This window comes from Scyliorhinus canicula, chromosome 14, assembly GCF_902713615.1.
Source record: "Scyliorhinus canicula chromosome 14, sScyCan1.1, whole genome shotgun sequence".
Taxonomy (NCBI): Eukaryota; Metazoa; Chordata; class Chondrichthyes; order Carcharhiniformes; family Scyliorhinidae; genus Scyliorhinus; species Scyliorhinus canicula.
In genome coordinates, this window is record NC_052159.1 from 121,897,875 (window position 1) to 121,921,460 (window position 23,586).

Below are 23,586 nucleotides of genomic sequence, written 5' to 3' on the forward strand. Positions count from 1 at the left end.
GTCATATATAGATACTCAAACTGCACTGGTGAGGTTGCAAATGGCATTAAACAAGAAATTAGTGATGCGTGTAATAAGGGAATATTGGTGATCATGGGTGATTTTAATCTTCACATACATTGGGCAAATCAAATTAGCCACAATGCCGTGGGGGAGGAATTCCTGGAGTGTATGCGGGATGGTATTCTTGACCAATATGTGTAGGAACCAACTAGAGAGCAGGCCATCTTAGACTGGGTACTGTGGAATGAGAAAGGAATTATTGCCAATCTGGCTGTACGAGATCCCTTGGGGATGAGTGACCATAACAATACAGCATTTTCTATCAAAATGGAGAGTGAAGTAGTTGATTCGGAGACGAGGGTGCTGAATCTTAATAAAGGGAGCTATGATGATATGAGGTATGAGTTGGCCTTGATAGATTGGCGAGGGTTACTGAAAGGGAAGAGAGTGGATAGACAATGGGAAACATTCAAGGAACGCTTGGAGGAACTACAGCCACTGTTCATTCCTGTCTGGCACAAACGTAAAGGGGGGTAAGAAGGCCAATCTATGCCTTACAAAGGAAATTAGAAATAATATCCCATCCAAGGAAGAAACATACAGATTGGCCAAGAAAAATAATAGGTCTGAGGATTGGGCGCAGTTTATAATTCAGCAAAGAAGGACAAAGGGATTGATTAATAAGGGGAAAGTACAGTACGAAAGGAAGCTTGCAGGGAAGATAAAGACTGACACTAAGAGTTTCTACAGATATATGAAGAGAAAAAGATTGGTAAAGAGATAAACAGACATAAACAGGGGAATGCATAATAAGAGACAAAGAAATGGCTGAGCAATTAAATACATACTTTGGTTCTGTCTTCACAAAAGAGGACACAAATCAGATCCCAGAAATGTTGGCGAATGAAAGGTTTAGTGAGAGGGAAAAACTGAGGGAAATCAACATTAGTAGCGAAATGGTGTGGGAAAACTGATGGGATTGAAGGTGGATAAATCCCCAGGGCCTGAGAATCCCAAAGTGCTTAAGGAGGTGGCTCTGGAAATAGTGGATGCATTAGTGGTCATCTTTCGGAATTCTGTAGACTCTGGTACTGTCCTGCAGATTGGAGGGTGGATCACGTCACTCTGATATTCAGAACGGGAGGTAGAGAGAAAGCAGGGAATTATAGACCAGTAAGCCTAACATCGGTAGTGGGGAAATTGCTTGAATTCGTTATCGAGGACTTTATAGCGGAACATTTAGAAAGCAGTGGCAGGATCAGTCGGAGTCAGCATGGATTTATGAAGGGAAAATCATGCTTGACAAATCTGTTGGAATTCTTTGAAGAGGTAACCAGTATAGTCGACAAGGGGGAGCCAGTCGATGTGGTATATTTGGACTTTCAGAAGGCGTTTGACAAAGTCCCGCAGAAGAGATTACTGTGGAAAATTAAAGCGCATGGGATTGGGGGAAATGTATTGAAGTGGATAGAAAACTGGTTGGCAGAGAGGAAACAAAGAATAGGGATTAATGGGTCATTTTCAAATTGGCAGGCAGTAACCAGTGGAGTACCACAGGGATCGGTGCTGGGACCGCAGCTATTCACAATATATATTAATGATTTGGATGAGGGAACAAAATGTAACATCTCAAAGTTTGCAGATGATACCCAATTAGGTGGGAGGGTGAATTGTGACGAGGATGCAGGGATCCTACAGCAAGATCTGGACAGGCTGAAAGAGTGGGCAAACCAGTGGCAGATGCAGTATAATTCGGATGTGTGAGGTTATTCATTTTGGAAGCAAAAACAGGAAGGCAGATTACTACCTGAATGGTTGTAAATTGGGAGAGGGGAGTGTGCAGCGGTACTGTCTTTGTGCACCATTCGCTGAAGGTAAGCATGCAGGTGCAGCAGGCCGTACAGAAGGCTAATGGTATGTTGGCCTTCCTTGCAAGAGGTTTCGAGTATAGAAGCAGGGATGTGTTGGCAATTGTACAGTACCTTGGTGAGGCCACGCTTGGAGTATTGTGTGCAGTTTTGGTTTCCTTCTCTGAGGAAAGATGTTCATGCTCTTGAGGGAGTGCAGCAAAGGTTTACTAGACTGATTCCAGGGATGGCGGGACTGTCATATGAGAAGAGATTGACTAGGTTAGGATTGTTCTCGCTGGAGTTCAGCAGAATGAGGGGGGATCTCATAGAGACTTATCAAATTCTAACGGGACTAGACAGGGTAGATGCAGGTAAGATGTTACAAATGATAGGTGTGTCCCGAACCAGGGGTTCTGAGGATTCAGCGTAAACCATTTCAGACAGAGATAAGGAGACACTTCTTCACAGAACATAGAACATTACAGCTCAGCACAGGTTCTTCGGCCCTCGATGTTGCGCCGACCTGTGAAACCCCTCTTAAAGCCCATCTACACTATTCCCTTATCATCCATATGCCTATCCAATGACCATTTGAATGTGTTTGAATGTGTTGGCGAGTCCACTACTGTTGTAGGCAGGGAATTCCACGCCCTTACTACTCTCTGAGTAAAGAACCTACCTCTGACATCTGCCCTATATCTATCTCCCCTCAATTTAAAGCTATGTCCCCTCGTGCTAGACATCACCATCCGAGGAAAAAGGCTCTCACTGTCCACCCTATCTAATCCTCTGATCATCTTGTGTGCCTCAGTTAAGTCACCTCTTAACCTTCTTCTCTCGAACGAAAACAGCCTCAAGTCCCTCAGCCTTTCCTCATAAGATCTTCCCTCCATACCAGGCAAAATCCTGGTAAATCTCCTCCGTACCCTTTCCAATGCTTCCACATCCTTCCTATAATGTGGTGACCAGAACTGCACGCAATACTCCAAATGCAGCTGCACCAGAGTTTTGTATAACTGCAACATGACCTCATGGCTCCGAAACTCAGTTCCTCTACCAATAAAAGCTAACACACCGTACGCCTACTTAACAACCCTCTCAACCTGGGTGGCAACTTTCAGGGATCTATGTACAAGGACACCGAGATCTCTCTGCTCATCCACACTACCAAGAATCTTACCACTAGCCCAGTACTCTGTCTTCCTGTTATTCCTTCCAAAATGAATCACCTCACACTTTTCTGCAGTAAACTCCATTTGTCACCTGTCAGCCCAGCTCTGCAGCTTATCTATGTCCCTCTGTAACTTGTAACATCCTTCTGCACTGTCCACAACTCCACCGACTTTAGTGTCATCTGCAAATGTACTCAACCATCCTTCTACGCCCTCCTCCAGGTCATTTATAAAAATGCCAAACAGCAGCGGCTCCAAAACAGATCCTTAGTAACTGGACACCAGTCTGAACATTTCCCATCAACCACCACCCTTAGTCTTCTTCCAGCTAGCCAATTTCTGATCCAAACTGCTAAATCACTCTGAATCCCATTTTCTGCAATAGCTTACCGTGGGGAACCTTATCAAATGCTTTACTGAAATCCATATACACCACATCAACTGATTTACCCTCATCCACCTTGTTTGGTTACCTTCTCACAGAACTCTAAGGTTTGTGAGGCACGACCTACCCTTCACAAAACCATGTTAACGATCTCTAATCAAATAATTCCTTTCCAGATGATTATACATCCTATCTCTTATAAACCTTTCCAAGACTTTGCCCACAACAGAAGTAAGGCTCACTGGTCTATAGTTACCGGGGTTGTCTCTACTCCCCTTCTTGAACAAGGGGACAACATTTGCTATCCTCCAGTCTTCTGGCACTATTCCTGTTGACAAAGATGACTTAAAGATCAAAGCCAAAGGCTCAGCAATCTCCTCCCTAGCTTCCCAGAGAATCCTAGGATAAATCCCATCCGGGCCAGGGGACTTATCTATTTTAACACTTTCCAGAATCGCTAACACCTCCTCCTTATGTTCCTCAAGCCCTTCTAGTGTAGTAGCCTGTATCTCAGTATTCTCCTCGACAACATTGTCTTTTTCCTGTGTGAATACAGACGTAAAATACTCATTTAGCACCTCTCCTAGCTCCTCGGACTCCATGCACAACTTCCCACTACTGTCCTTGACTGGCCCTACTCTTACCCTAGTCATTCTTTTATTCCTGACATACCTATAGAAAGCTTTAGGGTTATCCTTGATCCTACCTGCCAAAGACTTCTCATGTCCCCTCCTGGCTTTTCCCAGCTCTCTCTTTAGATCCTTCCTAGCTAACTTGTAACTCCCAAGCGCCCTAACTGAACCATCACGTCTCATCATTACATAAGCCCCCTTCTTCCCCGACTGGAAGGGAACATTCCTGCCTGCCGATTGTCGTGTGATGTACGTTCATTCGTTTCCGCAGCGTCTGCATGGTCTCGTTAATATACCACGATTCAGGACATCCTTTCCTGCAGCGTATGAGCTAGACAACATTGGCAGAGATGAACGAGTATTTACCGCTTCCCTGGTGGGTGGAGGCCTCACGTGCAATGGTGGCACCATGTCGATTATCAGACATGTGTTGCAGAGTTTGTCATGCCAGAGTTGTGTGGTGTCGTGGTCGCTGATCTGAAGGCTGGGTAGTTTGCTGTAAACAATGGTCTGTTTGAGGTTGCGCAGTTGTTTGAAGGCAAGTAGTGGGGGTTTGGGGATGACCTTAGCAAGCTGTTCATCTTCATCGATGATATGTTGATGGTTGTGAAGAAGATGTTGTAGTTCCTCCGCTCCAGGGCAGAAGGGTATTCTGTCGGTTGTGTCCCGTGTTTGTCTTCTGAGGAAGTCGGTGCGGGTTTTTGCTGTGGCGCGTTGGAACTGTCGATTGATGAGTCGAGCACCATATCCCGTTCTTACGACGGCATCTTTCAGTGTCTGTAGATGTCTGTTACGTGTCTCCTCGTCTGTGTAAACGCAGGGCTTATCAAATAGGGGATGGCTTCGTTCATGTGTTTAGGGTGGAAGCTGGAGAAGTGGAGCATCGTGAGGTTATCCGTGGGCTTGCCGTAAAGCGAAGTGCTGAGGTGATCGCCCTTGATGGAAATGAGTGTGTCCAAGAATGCAATTGATTATGGAGAGTAGTCCATGGTGAGTCTGATGGTGGGACGGGACTTATTAATGTAATTGTGAAAGCAATGGTTAGAGGGGAGTTAATTTCAATTAGGAGGCCTGAAGTGAGGTTGAGGCTGCTGGAGGCCATTCTGACGATGGACTGCAGATACCCGCCGCCTGAGGAGGCGCAGCTGAAGGAGAGGCGGAAGCCCCAAATGGAGTTTGGGCAAGAGTCGATGGGGGAGGCGGTGGGTCAACTACTCAAGGCCAGAGGGACAGTCTGAGAGTATATCGGAAGCCGAGCAGGATGCTCACTCATCAGCTGAGGAGGCAGGCAGCAGCGAGGGAGATCTGGCAAATGAGGGACGGGGGGGAAAGCTGTTAACTGAGCCGTGGGAGGCAAATGTGGTGTTTGAGGCTTTTCGATCAGAAATTGTCCGCTCCGGGAAGTACTGGATTAAGAAGGGTATTCTGTCGGTTGTGTCCCGTGTTTGTCTTCTGAGGAGGTCGGTTGTGGCGCGTTGGAGGATTATGGCATGATACGGTGTCTGGACGGGCTGGAGTTCCCAAGGGTGGATGAGGCGAGGGTACGTTTTTCTACAAATATATAAAACAAAAAGAGTGGCTAAGGTAAATATTGGTCCTTTCAAGGGTGAGAAGGGAGATTTAACAATGGGAGATGAGGAAGTGGCTGAGGAACTGAACAGGTTTTTTGGGTCGGTCTTCAAAGTGGAAGACACAAATAACGTGCCAGTGACTGATGGAAATGAGGCTATGACAAGTGAGGATCTTGAGAGGATTGTTATCACTAAGGAGGTAGTGATGGGCAAGCTAATGGGGCTAAAGGTAGACAAGTCTCCTGGACCCCATGGAATGCATCCCAGGGTACGAAAAGAGATGGCTAGGGAAATTGCAAATGCACTAGTGATAATTTATCAAAATTCACTAGACTCTGGGGTGGTCCCAGGGGATTGGAAAATAGCAAACGTGACACTGCTGTTTAAAAAAGGAGGTAGGCAGAAAGTGGGTAATTATAGGCCAGTGAGCTTAACTTCGGTAGTAGGGAAGGTGCTGGAATCTATCATCAAGGAAGAAATAGCGAGGCATCTGGATGGAAATTGTCCCATTGGACAGATGCAGCATGGGTTCATAAAGGGCAGGTCGTGCCAAACTAATTTAGTGGAATTTTTGAGGATATTACAGGGATCCAATGGGTGTGGTATATCTAGATTTCCAGAAATCTTTTCACTGAGTGCCACACAAAAGGTTGCTGTATAAGATAGATAGATAGATAGAGAAATACAGCACAGAACAGGCCCTTCGGCCCACGATGTTGCGCCTAACTTTTGTCCAAGGTTAATCATAGAATTTTGGACAATTTTACATGGCCAATCCACCCAACCTGCACATCTTTGGACTGTGGGAGGAAACCGGAGTACCCGGAGGAAACCCACGCAGTCACGGGGAGGATGTGCAGACTCCACACAGACAGTGACCCAAGTCGAAATCGAACTTGGGACCCTGGAGCTGTGAAGCAATTGTGCTATCCACAATGCTACCGTGCTGCCCTTAAGAAGTTAACCTACACTCCATTATTCTACCCTAATCCAAGTGCCTATCTTGAAGGTCCCTAACTTTTCCGACTTAACTACTTCCACAGGCAGTGCATTCCATGCCCCCACTACTCTCTGTGTAAAGAACCTACCTCTGACATCCCCTCTATATCTTCCACCATTTATCTTAAATTTATGTCCCCTTGTAATGGTGTGTTCCACCCGGGAAAAAGTCTCTGACTGTCTACTCTATCTATTCCCCTGATCATCTTATAAACCTCTATCAAGTCGCCTCTCATCCTTCTCCGTTCTAATGAGAAAAGGTCTAGCACCCTCAACCTTTCCTCGTATGACCTACTCTCCATTCCAGGCAACATCCTGGTAAATCTCCTTTGCACCTTTTCCAAAGCTTCCACATCCTTCCTAAAATGAGGTGACCAGAACTGCACACAGTACTCCAAATGTGGCCTGACCAAGGTTTTGTACAGCTGCATCATCACCTCACGGCTCTTAAATTCAATCCCTCTGCTAATGAACGCCAGCACACCATAGGCCTTCTTCACAGCTCTATCCACTTGAGTGGCAACTTTCAAAGATCTATGAACATAGACCCCAAGATCTCTCTGCTCCTCCACATTGCCAAGAACCCTACCATTAACCCTGTATTCCGCATTCATATTTGTCCTTCCAAAATGGACAACCTCACACTTGTCAGGGTTAAACTCCATCTGCCACTTCTCAGCCCAGCTCTGCATTCTATCTATGTCTCTTTGAAGCCGACAACAGCCCTCCTCACTATCCACAACTCCACCAATCTTCGTATCATCTGCAAATGTACTGACCCACCCTTCAACTCCCTCATCCAAGTCGTTAATGAAAATCACAAACAGCAGAGGACCCAGAACTGATCCCTGCGGTACGCCACTGATAACTGGGCTCCAGGCTGAATATTTGCCATCCACCACCACTCTCTGTCTTCTATTGGTTAGCCAGTTTGTTAACCAACTGGCCAAATTTCCCACTATCCCATGCCTCCTTACTTTCTGCATAAGCCTACCATGGGGAACCTTGTCAAATGCCTTACTAAAATCCATGTACACTACATCCACTGCTTTACCTTCATCCACATGCTTGGTCACCTCCTCAAAGAAGTCAATAAGACTTGTAAGGCAAGACCTACCCCTCACAAATCCGTGCTGACTATCCCTAATCAAGCAATGCCTTTCCAGATGCTCAGAAATCCTATCCCTCAGTACCCTTTCCATTACTTTGCCTACCACCGAAGTAAGACTAACTGGCCTGTAATTCCCAGGGTTACCCTATTCCCTTTTTTGAACAGGGGCACGACATTCGCCACTCTCCAATCCTCTGGTAACACCCCTGTTGACAGCGAGGACGAAAAGATCATTGCCAACGGCTCTTCAATTTCATTTCTTGCTTCCCATAGAATCCTTGGATATATCCCGTCAGGCCCGGGGGACTTGTCTATCCTCAAGTTTTTCAAAACGCGCAACACATCTTCCTTCCTGACAAGTATCTCCTCAAGCTTATCAGTCTGCTTCACGCTGTCATCTCCAACAATATGGCCCCTCTCGTTTGTAAATACTGAAGAAAAATACTTGTTCAAGACCTCTCCTATCTCTTCAGACTCAATACACAATCTCCCGCTACTGTCCTTAATCGGACCTACCCTCGCTCTAGTCATTCTCATATTTCTCACATATGTGTAAAAGGCCTTGGGGTTTTCCTTGATCCTACCCGCCAAAGATTTTTCATGCCCTCTCTTAACTCTCCTAATCCCTTTCTTCAGTTCCCTCCTGGCTATCTTGTATCCCATCAGCGCCCTGTCTGAACCTTGTTTCTTCAGCCTTACATAAGTCTCCTCCTTCCTCTTAACAAGACATTCAACCTCTCTTGTCAACCATGGTTCCCTCACTCGACCATCTCTTCCCTGCCTGACAGGGACATACATATCAAAGACACGCAGTACCTGTTCCTTGAACAAGTTCCACATTTCACTTGTGTCCTTCCCTGACAGCCTATGTTCCCAACTTCTGCACTTCAATTCTTGTCTGACAGCATTGTATTTACCCTTCCCCCAATTATAAACCTTGCCCTGTTGCTCGCACCTATCCCTCTCCATTACTAAAGTGAAAGTCAAGAATTGTGGTCACTACCTCCAAAATGCTCCCCCACTAACAAATCTATCACCTGCCCTGGTTCATTACCAAGTACTAAATCCAATATGGCCTCCCCTCTGGTCGGGCAATCTACATACTTTGTTAGAAAAGCTTCCTGGACACACTGCACAAACACTACCCCATCCAAACTATTTGATCTAAAGAGTTTCCACTCAATGTTTGGGAAGTTGAAGTCGCCCATGACTACTACCCTGTGACTTCTGCACCTTTCCAGAATCTGTTCCTCCACATCTCTGCTGCTATTGGGGGGCCTATAGAAAACTCCCAACAAGGTGACTGCTCCTTTCCTATTTCTAACTTCAACCCATATTACCTCAGTAGGCAGATCCCCCTCAAACTGCCTTTCTGAAGCTGTTATGTTATCTCTAATTAACAATGCCACCCCCCCACCTCTTTTACCATCCTCCCTAATCTTTTTGAAACATCTATAACCAGGGACCTCCAACAACCATTTCTGCCCCTCTTCTATCCAAGTTTCCGTGATGGCCACCACATCGTAGTCCCAAGTACAGATCCATGCCTTAAGTTCACCCACCTTATTCCTGATGCTTCTTGCATTAAAGTATACACACTTCAACCCATCTCCTTGCCTGCAAGTACTCTCCTTTGTCATTGTTACCTTCCCCATTGCATCACTACGTGCTTTGGCGTCCTGACTATCGTCTACCTTAGTTGCTGGACTACAGATCCGGTTTCCCATTCCCCTGCCAAATTAGTTTAAACCCTCCCGAAGAGTACTAGAAAACCTCCCCCCCAGGATATTGGTGCCCCTCTGGTTCAGATGCAACCCGTCCTGCTTGTACAGGTCCCACCTTCCCCAGAATGCGCTCCAATTATCCAAATACCTGAAGCCCTCCCTCCTACACCATTCCTGCAGCCACGTGTTCAACTGCACTCTCTCCCTATTCCTAGCCTCGCTATCACGTGGCACCGGCAACAAACCAGAGATGACAACTCTGTCTGTCCTGGCCTTTAACTTCCAGCCTAACTCCCTAAACTTGTTTATTACCTCCACACCCTTTTTCCTACCTACATCGTTGGTACCAATGTGCACCACGACTTTTGGCTGCTCACCCTCCCCCTTCAGGATCCTGAAGACACGATCAGAGACATCCCTGGCCCTGGCACCCGGGAGGCAACATACCTTTCGGGAGTCTCGCTCGCGACCACAGAATCTCCTATCTATTCCCCTAACCATTGAATCTCCTATTACTATTGCTTTTCTATGCTCCCCCCTTCCCTTCTGAGCCCCAGAGCCAGACTCAGTGCCAGAGACCTGGCTGCTGGGGCCTTCCCCCGGTAGGTCATCCCCCCTAACAGCATCCAAAATGGTATACTTGTTTTGAAGGGGAACGGCCACGAGGGATCCCTGCACTGTCTGCCTGTTAGTTTTCTTTCCCCTGACTGTAACCCAGCTACTCTTGTCCAGTACCTTTGGTGTGGCTACCTCCCTGTAACTCTTCTCTATAACCCCCTCTGCCTCCCGGATGATCCGAAGTTCATCCAGCTCCAGCTCCAGTACCTTAACACGGTCTTTGAGGAGCTGGAGTTGGGTGCACTTCCCGCAGGTATAGTCAGCGGGGACACCAGTGGTATCCCTCACCACCCACATCCTACAGGAGGAGCATGCAACTGCCCTAGCCTCCATCCCCTCTTACTTTACAGAATTAGCTGCCCCGTGGACCAACTGGACCTCCGCCTTCCGACTCTGCTCCCAGTCAGCTGTACTCTAAACTCCTGGTTCCCTTCACGCTCTTTGATAAATATAGGAAATGAAATGTCAGGAGCACCTTACTCCCTCCTCACCTAACTCCCTCAGTCACCAAACTCTCACTGTAGCACTCAAATGCCACAAGCTCAGCACTCCCTCAGTCACCAAACTCTCACTGTAGCACTCAAATGCCACAAGCTCAGCACTCAGTGCAAACAAAATAAGATAATGATGCATGGCGTTAAGGGTAAAGTAGTAGCATGGATAGAGGATTGGTTAATTAATATGAAGCAAAGAGTGGGGATTAATGGGCTTCCTCTGTTTGGCAATCAGTAGCTAGTGGTGTCCCTCAGGGATCAGTGTTGGGTCCACAATTGTTCATAATTTACATCGATGATTTGGAGTTGGGGACCAAGTGCAATGTGTCCAAGTTTGGAGACGACACTAAGATGAGTGGTAAAGCAAAAAGTGCAGAGGATACCAGAAGTCTGCAGAGGGATTTGGATAGGTTAAGTGAATGGGTTAGGGTCTGGCAGATGGAATACAATGTTGACAAATGTGAGGTAATCCATTTTGGTAGGAATAACAGCAAACGGGATTATTATTTAAATGATAAAATATTAAACATGCTGCTGTGCAGAGGGACCTGGGTGTCCGAGTGCAGGAGTCGTAAAAAGTTGGATTACAAGTGCAACAGGTGATTAAGAAGGCGAATGGAGGTTTGTCCGTCATTGCTAGAGGGATGGAGTTTAAGACTAGGGAGGTTATGTTGCAACTGTATAAGGTGTTAGTGAGGCCACTCCTGGAGTATTGTGTTCAGCTTTGGTCTCTTTACCTGAGGAAGGGTGTACTGGCGCTGGAGGGTGCGTAGAGGAGATTCAGTAGGTTAATTCCATAGCTGAGGGGGTTCGATTATGAGGAGAGGTTGAGTAGACTGGGACTATACTCATTGGAATTTGGAAGGATGTGGGGGGATCTTATAGAATCATATGAAATTATGAAGGGAATAGATAGGATAGATGCGGGCAGGTTGTTTCCACTGCATAGCCTCAAAATAAGGGGCAGTAGATTTAAGACTGAGTTGAAGAGGAACCTCTTCACCAAAAGGGGTGTGAATCTATGGATTTCCCTGCCCAGTGAAGCATAGAACATAGAACAGTACAGCACAGAACAGGCCCTTCGGCCCTCAATGTTGTACCGAGCCATGATCACCCTACTCAAACCCACGTATCCACCCTATACCCGTAACCCAAACAACCCCCCCTTAACCTTACTTTTTAGGACACTACGGGCAATTTTAGCATGGCCAATCCACCTAACCCGCACATCTTTGGACTGTGGGAGGAAACCGGAGCACCCGGAGGAAACCCACGCACACACGGGGAGGACGTGCAGACTCCACACAGACAGTGACCCAGCCGGGAATCGAACCTGGGACCCTGGAGCTGTGAAGCATTTATGCTAACCACCATGCTACCGTGCTGCCTGTTGAAGCAGTTGAGGCTCCTTCATTAAATGCGTTCAAGATATAGATAGATAGGTTTTTGAATAATAAAGGAATAAAGGGTTATGGTGTTCTGACGGGAAAGTGGAGCTGAGTCCACAAAAGATCAGCCACGATCTCATTGAATGACTGAGCAGGCTCGAAGGGCCAGAAGGCCTACTCCTGCTCCTGGTTCTTATGTTCTTACAGGGGCTGGGGCTCCGATTGGACCGGTGGGAGGTTATGGAATGAATGGGGCTGATGCAGTCAGGTAAGGCTGGGTGGGTTCCCAGTGGAGTTTCATCAGAGATTGGGGTCGGAGCTGGGGACCCTGTTCGTGGAGTACAATGAGTCGGTGGGAGGGGCGAGCTTCCTCCCACGCTGTCTCAGGCTTCTATCTCACTCATTTTTAAAAAAAGACAAAGACCCAGAACAGTATGGTTGTTAAATGTGGAAGCACAGCTATTGCTGAAGCTGCTGGCCGTGCAGATAGAGAACTGTGTACAGGATGATAGGGGAGAACCAGACAGGATTGATGAAGGGGCAGCAGCTCTTGGCCATTGTTTGGAGACTATTGAATATGATAATCATGCTCTCGGTGGGTCGGGAGGTGGAGGTGGTTATATCTATGGATGCAGAGAAGGTGTTTGACCGTGTGGACTGGCTGAGATTGTTGCATAGGCTCCTAAGACGAGTATACAAACAAGTCGTGTTAATTACGAGTATTTTGAGTTGCACTGGGGGATGAGGCAGGGGTGACCACTCTCCCCTTTGCCCAGTTGATTGAAATGTTGGCAATGGCATTTGGGGATTCAAAAGGGTGGAGCACTGAGTCTCTTTATACGCTGATGACCTTTTGTTATATAATCCGGTTGACAGGATTTTGGGGAGTTGAGTCTTTTTTCGGAGTATAAGCTCAACATGGGGAAGTGAAGTATTCCTGATCAACACCCAGGGCAGAGGGGTAGTTTAAGGAGGTTACTCTTGTAGTTGGTAGGGGCATGCTTTCGTTATTTTGCGATGCACATGGCACAGAGCTGGATCCAGCTGCACAAATTGAATCTGGCAAAGCTGGTGGAGGGAATGAGGGAGCACTTTTCTTCAGTATTTACAAACAGGGCAAGGTTTACAATTGGGGGAAGGGTAAACACAATACTGTCAGACAAGAATTGAAGTGCATAAGTTGGGAACATAGGCTCTCAGGGAAGGACGCAAGTGAAATGTGGAACTTGTTCAAGGAACAGGTACTACGTGTCTTTGATATGTACGTCGCTGTCAGGCAGGGAAGACATGGTCAAGTGAGGGAACCATGATTGACAAGAGAGGTTGAATGTCTTGTTAAGAGGAAGGCTGAGGAAACAAGGTTCAGACAGGGCGCTGGAGGAATACAAGATAGCCAGGAGGGAACTGAAGAAAGGGTTAGGAGAGCTAAGAGAGGGCATGAAAAATCTTTGGCGGGTAGGATCAAGGAAAACCCAAGGCCTTTTACACATATGTAAGAAATATGAGAATGACTAGAGCGAGGCTAGGTCCGATCAAGGACAGTAACAGGAGATTGCGTATTGTGTCTGAAGAGATAGGAGAGGTCTTGAACGAGTACTTTTCTTCACTGTAAATTCTATGATAATCTATGATTAATCTTGGCAAATTTTCGGCACAACATCGTGGGCCGAAGGGCCTGTTCTTTGTTTAGGAGGTGGCATAGTTGCCTTTGTCATTGGCGGGAATGGTCCAGTGTTGCTGTAAGTTTTGTTTGTGTTTCAGAATCTCCTGAGTTTCATCCCCAAGTCTTTTTTTTTAGGTTAAATAAGATGATGTTAGGGTTCGTGTGGGCAGGTAAAGTTCCCCTGACCAGGATGGTGCTTTTGGAAAGATACAGACAGAGGGCAGGGGAGAGAAAGAGACCAGCCTCAGGACACTATTGTTGGCGCCTCTTCCATTCTCGCTGACCTGGTACTCATTCGGGCTTGGTGGTGGTATCAGCGTTGAGGGTGTTGAATCAATGTCAGCAGCCCTGTAGAATGGAAGACCTGTTCCTGTTGGTGCCAATTTGTGGCAACCACAGATTTGTTCCATGGGATTGGAAGCAACGTTTTGGGGGTGGGGCGGTTGGGGATAGAGTGTTTCCGGGACCTGTTTGTGGGGGGTACGTTTGCCGTACTGGAGGAGCTTGAGGAGGTAAACGTGCTGCCGAAGGGGAATGGGTTAAGGTACATGCAGCTGAGGGACTTCTTGATGAAGATGTTGGGTTTGTTCCCGCAGCTGCTACCTTCTGTCTGAGGATGAGATAGGCGAGGGCAAGATGTCAGATATATACGGGGAGCTGATGAAGTGGTTGGGTGTCCTGGTAGAGGAGGTCCGGCCAAGTGGGAGGAGGAGTTGGAAGGGGTGATGCAAGCAGGTGTGTGGAGTGAGGCTCTGCGGAGGATAAACTTGTCCTCGTTGTGTGCAAGACTGAGTCTCATACACTTTAAGGTGGTGCATGAGGCTCATATGACTAGGTCTAGGATGAGTCTAGGTGGAAGATAGGTGTGGACGGTGTGTAAGGACTGGAGCAGCCGAAAGTGGGGGGTATGGGTGAGCGACTTGGCAGAGTTCCTCACCAAGAAAAAAAGCAAGTTTGCCATAAGCGGCGTGGAGGAGTGTTCTCCACAAGGTTGAGGCTATTTATTGACTTATATAAGGAGCATTAACACGGTGGCAGGGGCAGGGCTTTCTGTGTGTTTTGTTTGGATTTTTGGGTGGGAGGGCTGGGTATAAAAAGGGGGTGGTATGCGGACTAGTATTAATTGTGTATGGTTTACTATTGCTGTTTGCTCATTTCTTTTCTGTATATTTTTGCAAATACCTCCACTAAAATATTTTTTCAAAAAAATACTCGTTAGTTGAATATGATTTCCACGCTGGCTTTCCCTAATTCGCTGTCCTTTCTACCAGGACTTTCCAAGCGATTTGTATCGTCAGTTTTGCCCATTCAACAGCATTATCCATTTGTTGTCCTCCTTTTCAAATATGCCATCTGCAGTAAATCAGAATTACCAGTATTATTAACCAATACAGCACCAACATAAGTCCGGATGTGTCATTCTGTTCATTGCACCATGGCGGTCAGGCTCCATTCAAACAAAATCTTCCACCAACTCTTTCCAATCTGACCCAAAGTTGCATCTGTGTTCTCAATTTCATTGTGATGGCTAATGTCCACGACAACCATTTGTACTTCTATTTCCATACCATTGGTAGTGGGGGCCTGAAACTCGCTGCCGGAGGAGGTGGTGGAAGCAGGGACGATAGTGACGTTTGAGGGCGTCTTGACAAATACATGAAGAGGATGGGAATAGAGGGATACGGACCCCGGATGTGTAAAAGATTTTAGTTTAGACGGGCAGTATGGTCGGCACAGGCTTGGAGGGCCGAAGGGCCTGTTCCTGTGCTGTACTTTTCTTTGTTCTTTGTAGGTAAAGGAGCAGTCGGCACAACTGATTATATCCAGATCTGTGGTGTAGTTGAGAATGGTCATGACCACCATTTGCATGAAGCCATGGAGAGAACAGGGAAGTTGGGATTATGCTAAATCCAGGTAAACACAATTGTGAACGTGACAGAATGGGGTTCTTCAGAATGGTGCACACACTTAACTTATTAAGCCATCCCTGAGATGGTAACTCTGGGCAAGAAATAGCTGGGAAGCTTCATTGGCTTGATAACCACATATCTCATATAACACGTACCAATCCTTGAGAGCCAATGAAAGAAGATGTTCAGTACCAGTGGTCACATAGAAAGAGTTTCAACAAACTCTAAAAGAGATGGCATGTAATAGGTCAAGTCTTGTCATACTAGAACAGAAATGAATCTGTCACTCTTCAAGTAGATGCTTCTAGAAGAAGACTGGGAGCAGCCCCGATACAAGACAGTTGATAGCATTCACATCCCAAACTGTAACATCAGCTGAGAGCAGGGGCGCAATTCTCCCATCGGGAGACGAAGTCCTGACGCCGGAGGCTGCTCCCAGCCCCCGATTCTCCCGCCCCCGGGGGGCTAGGAGCGGCGCCGCGTAAATGACGTCACCTGCGCATGCACGCTTGCCGTCCTCACCCCGGCCGCCCCGCAAGAAGATGTCGGATGGATCTTGAGGAGCGGCGGGGGAAAGGAGGTCCTCTTTCAGAGAGGCCGGCCCGCCGATCGGTAGACACCGATTGCGGGCCAGACCTCTTTTGAGGCCCCCCCTGGTGCCCCCTCAGCGTTCCCGCACTGTTCCCGCCGGCAGCGACCAGGGGCGGGATTCTTCGATAATTGGCGCGATGGCTGGGTCCCAGCGCCAAAAACGGGGCAGATCATTCTGGCGTTGGGCCCCCCCAAACGTCGCAAAGTCTCCGGGCCCGAATGGGCTAGCAGCGGCGTGACGCCATTCGTGACGGCGTCACCCGCTGTGAACGCTGTGGTCACTTGATGCTGGGCGCCGTAATCCGCCCCCCCCCCCCCCCCCCCCCCCCCCCCCCCGGTCCGGAAGATCTGACCCAGTCTCAGCAGGCCATGGCCCAGTCTCAGCAGGCCATGGCCCAGTCCCAGCAGGCCATGGCCCAGTCTCAGCAGGCCATGGCGCAGTCCCAGCAGGCAATGGCTCAGTCTCTGCAGGCCATGGCGCAGTCCCAGCAGGCAATGGCTCAGTCTCTGCAGGCCATGGCGCAGTCCCAGCAGGCCATGGCCCAGTCCCAGCAGGCCATGGCCTAATCCCAGCAGGCCATGGCCCAGTCTCAGCAGGCCATGGCCCAGTCCCAGCAGGCCATGGCCCAGTCTCAGCAGGCCATGGCCCAGTCCCAGCAGGCCATGGCCCAGTCCCAGCAGGCCATGGCCCAGTCCCAGCCCCAGCAGGCCATGGCCCAGTCTCAGCAGGCCATGGCCCAGTCTCTGCAGGCCATGGCCCAGTCTCTGCAGGCCATGGCCCAGTCCCAGCAGGCCATGGCCCAGTATCAGCAGGCCATGGCCCAGTCCCAGCAGGCCATGGCCCAGTCTCTGCAGGCCATGGTGCAGTCCCAGCAGGCCGTGGCCCAGTCTCAGCAGGCCATGGCCCAGTCTCAGCAGGCCATGGCCCAGTCCCAGCAGGCCATGGCCCAGTCTCAGCAGGCCATGGCCCAGTCCCAGCAGGCCATGGCCCAGTCTCTGCAGGCCATGGCCCAGTCTCAGCAGGCCGTGGCGCAGTCCCAGCAGGCCGTGGCCCAGTCCCAGCAGGCCGTGGCCCAGTCTCAGCAGGCCATGGCCCAGTCCCAGCAGGCCATGGCCCAGTCCCAGCAGGCCGTGGCCGAGTCTCAGCAGGCCATGGTGCAGTCCCAGCAGGCCATGGCCCAGTCTCAGCAGGCCGTGGCCCAGTCCCAGCAGGCCATGGCCCAGTCTCAGCAGGCCATGGCGCAGTCCCAGCAGGCAATGGCTCAGTCTCTGCAGGCCATGGCGCAGTCCCAGCAGGCAATGGCTCAGTCTCTGCAGGCCATGGTGTAGTCTCAGCAGGACATGGCTGAGGGTATCGGCACCATTGCCCAGGTGCTGGCCGGCGTCGCCCAGACACAGGCAGGGATGGCCGACTCCCTCAGCTCCATGGCTGCAAATGTACAGCGACAACACGTATGAGTCGTGAACACTGCCCGGGTACCGGGAGCAGACGTGCAGGATCATCATGCGGTGGTCGCAGACCACCTGTATGTTCATCGAATACGAGCCCTTCCTATTGGTGAACATAGCCCTGTTGTCTGCAGGTGGCCGGACGGCAACCTGCATCCCATCGATCGCCCCCTGGACCATGGGAAAACCGGCCACGGCAGCGAAGCCCACTGCCCGGGCATCTTGGTTTGCCCGGGCCACAGGGAACCGGATGTAGCGGTCTGCAATTGCATAAAGGGTGTTTGTCACTGCCCTGATGCACCGGTGCACCGATGTCTGCGAGATGCCAGACAGGTCCCTACTCAGTGCCTGGAATGACCCCGTGGCATAAAAATTCATGCCCATAGTAACCTTGACGGACACGGGGGGGGGAGGGTGTCCTCTCCCAGTGCCACGTGGTGCCAGGTGTGCCTGCAGGTGGCAGATGTGTGCCACGGTTTCACGGCTCATCTGGAGTCTCCTCCTGCATGCCCGGTCCATGAGGTCCTGGAACGACGAACGGGGCCGGTTCACACGGGGCCTCCTCGGGCATCTCCGTCACTGTGGCACCACAACGTCCTCCAACCTCTCCCCGTGCTCCTCCTCTTAGTGCTCCCCCTCCTCCTCCTCCTCGTCCTGTTGGGCGGGTGGCCCTCCAGCCTGGGCACCTGCTGCCTGCCCCTCTGCGGCAGCCTGCGCCGCCTCTCTGCCATGCTGCACCTCCTCTTCCTCCACCAGGGCAACATGTAGAATAGAGGCTGCCGCCACGGTGGCCAACATCGCTGGCTGATCAGAAAACATAACGGTCTGTGGGCGGGGGGTGGGGGGGAACGACTACATGTCATCATTGTGCCCCCCCCCCCCCCCCAAACAGCACTCACACTCTCCCGGCACTCGCACTCTTCCCCTCCCCCCCCTCCCCGGCACTTTTTCCCCCCACCCCCCTGCCCCCTCTTCCCCCACCCACAGACTGCAGCCACGCCGTCTCTTCTGCGGCCACCTCCCATGCCGGTGACCTACTGAACGGCGTCAACCATCAGTGTTGTGATTTTCGCCGATGTGACCCGTGGTCATGCCGTCGGGACTTCGGCCCATCCGGCTGGGAGAATACGGGCAGCAGCGGGACCCATAGCCTCCTGCCGGCACCCGCCATTCTCCGAGACGGGCGGTGTGATTGACGCTTCACTGACTTTTTGCCGGTCGGAGAATTCGGGACACGGCGGGGGCGGGTTTGATGCCGGCCCCCGGCGATTCTCTGACCTGGCGGGGGGGGGTCGGAGAATCCCGCCCCAGGTGTGGACGGCGCCGGCGGGAATCTGTCGTGTCGGGCAGGCCGCTTGGCGCATCCGGGCCGGAGAATCGCCGCTCGCCCGTTACAAATGGTTTGGGGGGGTGGGAGAATCGCGTGCGGGTGCCGGGGCGGCGTGGCGGGACTCGCTTGGCGCCCCGGCGATTCTCCCACCCGCCGTGGGGGGGGGGGGGGGGGAAGAATTCCGCCCCAGATATGCCAACATAGGAAGAGATTTTTGCAGTTAAGTATGGATGTGAGAAATTCCGTACATATCTCTGGGAGAAAGCTTATAGTGGGAACTGATTCACTGGAGCAGATTCACAAAAAAAAAATGTGTAGAGCTCCAGCAAGACTACAAAGATTACTCTAGAGCCTTCAGAGTTACGATTTCACTCTGTAATACAAGCCACAAAGAGAAATGGTGCTCGCAGGTAACCTACCTTGAGATAAAAGATCTAGATATAAAAATCCATCACTTAGTGAACATAAAACCACTGAAGCTGAGTAAAGCGCGAAGCGAGATCAATAAAGAAGAATGACAGATGCTCTTTCAGCAAGTGATTCAGGGATGGATCACCTGATACAATACAGCAAACACGGCCAGCAATTTGGCAGCGCAGATCTGTCAGAGCTGATGGTGTTCTGAAAGCCTGATCCAGAATCACCATGCCCAGAGGGGCATGCTGGCACAGTGATTAGCACTGCTGCCTCACAGCGCCAGGGACCCGGGTTCGATTCCGACCTCGGGTGACTGTGGTGTTTGCACTTTCTCCCCGTGTCTGTGCCGGATTTCTCTGGGAGGGAACCGGAGCACCCGGAGTCCAAAAGATGTGCAGGTTAGGTGAATTGGCTATGCTAATATTGCCCAAAATTTCAGGTGGGGTTACGGGGATAGGAGCGGGGGATTGGGCCTAGGTAGGGTGCTCTATCGGAGCAAGGGCCAGTGCAGACTTGATGGGCCAAATGGCTTCCCTCTGCACTGTCGGGATTCTATGATTCGAAAACAATGCAGAAAGGGCAGCACGATAGCATAGTGGTTAGCACTGTGGCTTCACAGCTCCAGGGTCCAAGGTTCGATTCCTTGCTGGGTCACTGCCTGTGCGGAGTCTGCATGTTCTCCCCGTGTCTGCGTGGGTTTTCTCCGGGTGCTCCGGTTTCCTCCCACAGTCCAAAGTTGTGCAGGTTAAGTGGATTGGCCATGATAAATTGCCCTTAGTCTCCAAAACGGTTAGGAGGGGTTATTGGATTACGGGGATAGGATGGAAGTGATGGTTTAAGTGGGTCGGTGCAGACTCGATGGGCCAAATGGCCTCCTTCTGCACTGTATGTTCTATGTGCTTCTCCAGAAGACATGTGAAGGCCACATAGGAATGTAGAAGTGTAAGCATAGAGTCAGATTAACGGTGTACTGGATAGAGAAACTATAAAGATTTGGAAAGAATGGTGATTACAAGCAATGTATGCCAAAGGTACAAAAATACTCAGCAGAAAAAGGATGTGATAGCCACTGAAATAGCATGCAGACCATGCCATACGCTGGGAGCGGAATTATTTATAAACAATTAAGAATAGTGTCGCACTGTTGCAGATTACTACTCAAAGTTGCCATTTTATCTGTAAGGTGAAAGATTTGAGAGCCACAATAAACCTTTCAGTACTGATTTCATTGAACAACGAATTCCTGGAAGAATAATATGTGACAATCGAACCCAATTCGTTTCTGGAGAATTTAAGAAATTTGCTGAACAGTATGGGTTTAACGTTGCCTCATTACCACATTGACCAAGGGACATTAGTTTACAAAAAGACACATCCGAACATTCATGCGAACCCCAACAAAATGTTGGGAGACAAAAGAAGACCGAGACCTTGCTTCATTGTCACTACGATCATGCCCGCAGAGCTGTTAAATGGAAGAAAGTGTAAGATAACTTGGACAAAGCAAGATAGTTCCTCCAAGTGACCAGCAGTAAGTAAGTCAACAATTCACTACTGCGCACACAGAAGGAAGTCAACACTTGAAATGAAAAATGAAAATGAAAATCGCTTATTGTCCCGAGGAGGCTTCAAATGAAGTTATTGTGAAAAGCCCCTAGTCGCCACATTACGGCACCTGTTCGGGGAGGCTGTTACGGGAATCGAACAGTGCTGCTGGCCTGCTTGGTCTGCTTTCAATGCCAGCGATTTAGCCCTGTGCTAAACAGCCCCATTCATAAGAACATAAGAACTAGGAGCAGGAGTAGGCCATCTGGCCCCTCGAGCCTGCTCCGCCATTCAATTAGATCATGGCTGATCTTTTGTGGACTCAGCTCCACTTTCCGGCCCGAACACCATAACCCTTAATCCCTTTATTCTTCAAAAAACTATCTATCTTTACCTTAAAAACATGTAATGAAGGAGCCTCAACTGCTTCACTGGGCAAGGAATTCCATAGATTCACAACCCTTTGGGTGAAGAAGTTCCTCCTAAACTCAGTCCTAAATCTACTTCCCCTTATTTTGAGGCTATGCCCCCTAGTTTTGCTGTCACCCGCCAGTGGAAACAACCTGCCCGCATCTATCCTATCTATTCCCTTCATAATTTTAAATGTTTCGATAAGATCCCCCCTCATCCTTCTAAATTCCAACGAGTACAGTCCCAGTCTACTCAACCTCTCCTCATAATCCAACCCCTTCAGCTCTGGGATTAACCTAGTGAATCTCCTCTGCACACCCTCCAGTGCCAGTACGTCCTTTCTCAAGTAAGGAGACCAAAACTGAACACAATACTCCAGGTGTGGCCGCACTAACACCTTATACAGTTGCAACATAACCTCCCTAGTCTTAAACTCCATCCCTCTAGCAATGAAGGACAAAATTCCATTTGCCTTCTTAATCACCTGTTGCACTTGTAAACCAACCTTCTGTGACTCATGCACTAGCACACCCAAGTCTCTCTGAACAGCGGCATGCTTTAATATTTTATCGTTTAAATAATAATCCCGTTTGCTGTTATTCCTACCAAAATGGATAACCTCACATTTGTCAACATTGTATTCCATCTGCCAGACCCGAGCCCATTCACTTAACCTATCCAAATCCCTCTGCAGACTTCCAGTATCCTCTGCACTTTTCGCTTTACCACTCATCTTAGTGTCATCTGCAACTTGGACACATTGCCCTTGGTCCCCAACTCCAAATCATCAATGTAAATTGTGAACAATTGTGGGCCCAACACGGATCCCTGAGGGACACCACTAGCTACTGATTGCCAACCAGAGAAACACCCATTTATCCCAACTCGTTGCTTTCTATTAATTAACCAATCCTCTATCCATGCTACTACTTTACCCTTAATGCCATGCAACTTTATCTTATGCAGCAACCTTTTGTGTGGCACCTTGTCAAAGGCTTTCTGGAAATCCAGATATACCACATCCATCGGCTCCCCGTTATCTACTGCACTGGTAATGTCCTCAAAAAGTTCCACTAAATTAGTTAGGCATGACCTGCCTTTAACGAACCCATGCTGCGTCTGCCCAATGGGACAATTTCTATCCAGATGCCTCGCAATTTCTTCCTTGATGATAGATTCCAGCATCTTCCCTATTACCGAAGTTAAACTCACTGGCCTATAATTTCCTGCTTTCTGCCTACCTCCTTTTTTAAACAGTGGCGTCACGTTTGCTAATTTCCAATCCACCGGGACCACCCCAGAGTCTAGTGAATTTCGGTAAATTATCACTAGGTCATCTGCAATTTCCCTAGCCATCTCTTTTAGCACTCTGGGATGCATTCCATCAGGGCCAGGAGACTTGTCTACCTTTAGCCCCATTAGCTTGCCCATCACTCCCTCCTTAGTGATAACAATCCTCTCAAGGTCCTCACCTGTCATAGCCTCATTTCTATCAGTCGCTGGCATGTTATTTGTGTCTTCCACTGTGAAGACCGACCCAAAAAACCTGTTCAGTTCCTCAGCCATTTCCTCATTTCCCATTATTAAAACTCCCTTCTCATCCTCTAAAGGACCAATATTTACCTTAGCCATTCTTTTTTGTCTTATATATTTGTAAAAACTTTTACTGTCTGTTTTTATATTCTGAGCAAGTTTACTCTCATACTCTATCTTACTCTTCTTTGTAGCTTTTTTAGTAACTTTCTGTTGCCCCCTAAAGATTTCCCAGTCCTCTAATCTCCCAGCAATCTTTGCCACTTTATATGCTTTTTCCTTCAATTTGATACTCTCCCTTATTTCCTTAGATATCCACGGTCGATTTTCCCTCTTTCTTCCGTCCTTCCTTTTTGTTGGTATAAACCTTTGCTGAGCACTGTGAAAAATCGCTTGGAAGGTTCTCCACTGTTCCCCAACTGTTCCACCATAAAGTCTTAGCTCCCAGTCTACCTTAGCTAGTTCTTCTCTCATCCCCTTGTAATCTCCTTTGTTTAAACACAAAACACTAGTATTTGATTTTACTTTCTCACCCTCCATCTGTATTTTAAATTCCACCATATTGTGATCGCTCCTTCCGAGAGGATCCCTAACTATGAGATCATGAATCAATCCTGTCTCATTACATAGGACAAGATCTAGGACCGCTTGTTCCCTCGTAGGTTCCATTACATACTGTTCTAGGAAACTATCGCGGATACATTCTATAAACTCCTCCTCACGGTTGCCTTGACCGACCTGGTTAAACCAATCGACATGTAGATTAAAATCCCCCATGATAACTGCTGTA

The 23,586-nt window shown here is 48.8% G+C and overlaps 1 protein-coding gene across 1 annotated transcript in view; it reads left to right on the plus strand.

Moving 5' to 3' along the window:
- abcc4 (ATP-binding cassette, sub-family C (CFTR/MRP), member 4) overlaps positions 1–23,586 on the plus strand; it is a 655,673-nt gene that overhangs the window by 196,810 nt on the left and 435,277 nt on the right. The gene's annotated exons all lie outside the window — the stretch shown is intronic.